The sequence below is a fragment of the Camelus ferus genome, chromosome 20 (genome assembly GCF_009834535.1).
Source record: "Camelus ferus isolate YT-003-E chromosome 20, BCGSAC_Cfer_1.0, whole genome shotgun sequence".
Lineage (NCBI taxonomy): Eukaryota > Metazoa > Chordata > Mammalia > Artiodactyla > Camelidae > Camelus > Camelus ferus.
The window spans coordinates 11533596-11536206 of record NC_045715.1 but is presented as its reverse complement, the minus strand read 5'-3'; the positions used below and the strand labels follow the sequence as shown (position 1 = coordinate 11536206).

At 42.3% G+C, this 2611-nt stretch overlaps 1 non-coding gene across 1 annotated transcript; it reads left to right on the top strand.

Annotated features, from left to right (window-relative positions):
• Positions 1 to 1390: 1390 nt before the first annotated feature.
• On the top strand, positions 1391 to 1497 carry LOC116658405. Its single transcript, XR_004313785.1, has one exon. It is a non-coding gene; the product is annotated as a U6 spliceosomal RNA (small nuclear RNA).
• Positions 1498 to 2611: the final 1114 nt, after the last annotated feature.

The following is a 2611-nucleotide window of genomic DNA, read 5'->3' as shown; positions in this document are numbered from 1 at the left end:
AGGGCTCGCAGGGTATCTTTTACCTAAAGGGTAAAAGTGTTTGGAATCCCAAGGTCTACACAGAAGCAGGGCCATGAGGTCCCAGAGTCACCGATGTTAGAGACGGGACTGTGGCCTGCTTCCCGTTGTCTCTGCTGGCCTCCTTCTCTTTCATAGGAGATTTGTGTGCAAGGGAGGCTGGGACCACATCAGCACAGGCCACGGGAAGGAAGAAGAAGCCAAGATCCAGCGGGACAGAGGGAACAGAGCCTGTCTTCAGAAGCTGGCCCACCCCAGGAGGCAGCGAGGCAGACCAGTGTGCAGTGGTCAGAGGGCGTGACAAGCTCGGACTGGGCCAGGCTATTTGGATATATGAGTGTGTCCTTTCTGCCAGCAGAACACAGTGCTGGAAGAAGTCCAGGTGACAATACTCAGAATCAGGCACAGTTCCAGGTGATCGGTCCAGTCACTGCAGGTCCCCCAGGCGGTAGCTGAGAAGGGCGTAGGAAATCACATCTTGCTTCCCAGAGGAAGGGGCAGAGCAAGAATTTGGCAGAACTGAGGACCAAAGCCAAGGAATCTGGGATCCAGGGCTAGGAGCCAACCCCTGCAGAGAACTGACATGCTTAACAGAGAAACTGAGGCCAAAGGGAGTCGCAAGGCTTTGGCCAAAGTGGTAAGAGAACTCTGAAACTCAGTGTCTACACGAAGAACCAGATTTCCAGGTCTCTAGGCAACCAAACCAGTTTTGTCTATTAATAGGTCTAAAGCTGATGACACTGATCAGGACTGGCTCAGACTGGTTGGGGGCAACTAAGAGCTTCTGGAACTTTAATGTGCAAAAGAATTACCTGGGGATCTTGTTAAAATAAAGATTCTGATTGGGTAAATCTGAGTTGGGGCCAATCTGAATTTCTAACAAGATCCCAAGTGATTGATGCTGCCGGTTATCTAGAATAGTAAAACTCAGAAAATCCACACTTGCTGTCATTCCTTCCCGCCCCCCCGCCGCCACTGCTCTCCCCCCAATTCACCTGCCCAATCAGCTGTCCCTCCTCCTAGTCATGTCTGACCATCTTCTTTTCCCTTTTTCTCTTTCCCAACTTCCCAACCCCTTTTACCTGCTGCATTTCTCTGTCAAGACCAACAGAAAAAGAGCCTTTGTTTAGATGCTAGAAGGGGCAAGATAGCAAAAGCTAGAAACAGTTTCCCCATTGTTAGCACACAACTAAACCCTTTTAGGTGTGATGGATACAATTTTAGGTGTGATGGATACAATTTTAGGTGTGATGAATACAATTAGTCTAGCTTAATCTCTTTGTCAGTTACTGTCTCATGAAGAGCCTAATGAACATGTGACCTCTTACCTTTCCCTCCTGATATAACCCAACAGTTAAGATATATCTTCTGAGTGCTGGCTTCGGCAGCACATATTCTAAGGTTGGAACAGTACAGAGAAGATGATCGTGGCCCCTGTGCAAAAATGACATGCAAATTTCTGAAACATTTCATATTTTTAAAAAGACATTAAAATAGACGTAGATTAATGGAGAAATATACTGTGTTTAGGGTAGAGAGGAACCAATATAGCAAAAGTTTTAATTCTACTGAAATTAATCTATAAAAAGAATGCAAATCCAATAAAAATCTCAACAGAGTTCTAGTAAAACCTGATTCTAAAATTCAAATAAAAGAGCAAATGGCCAAGAATAGCTAAGAAAACTTTGAAGATAATGTAGAGGGTGTGGGAGAAAGAAAGAGTAGAGTGTGGGAGGAGGGTTCTCACTCTAGAAAAGCTCCAGGCTTAATATATAGTCAGAGTTATTAAAATGGCATAACAATAGATACTCTATGTAATGTGATCGTAAGTGATTTTGAGTTTCTTTTTATACTCCAAATATATACTAGTTTTGTCATGAAAAATAAGGCTAAAAAAATAAATGCTTTGGGGGAAAAAATCTTCTAAAAGATAAAAAATCAGAATGGTATCACATATTTATTTGATGTCGCTACCCTCCCCCGGCAAATATATCTGTAAATGGTACACGTTAAATTTGTTTCTGCTTCTAGCACTAAGGGGCCACTAGTTCCTGGCTCAAACTAAAAAATAATCATATAATGTAGAGCTAGTTACTGAAACTCTCCCAGACATTCTACATATCCTTTTCCAATATATGAAATGGTAAAATTAATAGCTTCCCATATAAAACTAATAGCTTTACCTCGGAGGACTTGTTGCTGGAATTGTACAAGATAATATGCAAAAACACTTAACAAAATACCAAACATGATACAAATGCAAACTGTTATTACTAGTTAAGTATTTGAAATTGAGCAGTTGTAGATTTTCGAATTTTGCACTACCCCGTGTTGGTTTGGCTGGACTCTTTGAGGCCATTTGTATTCAGTGGTTAAGGGAGTTGGGAAAATATAGTTTAAATCTCACCTCTTCTCCCCACAGCCCGTCTCATTTCACAACTGTTTTTCATTCATTCAATGACTGTATTTCTTGAGCACCAGTATGCACGAGGGCCTGGAGTTACAATGGGCCTGGAGACACTGCCCTTGCATGCATGAAGCTCATGGATTAGGAGTGTACTTGTAGACAGGAATATAGGCAACTTTGAAATAA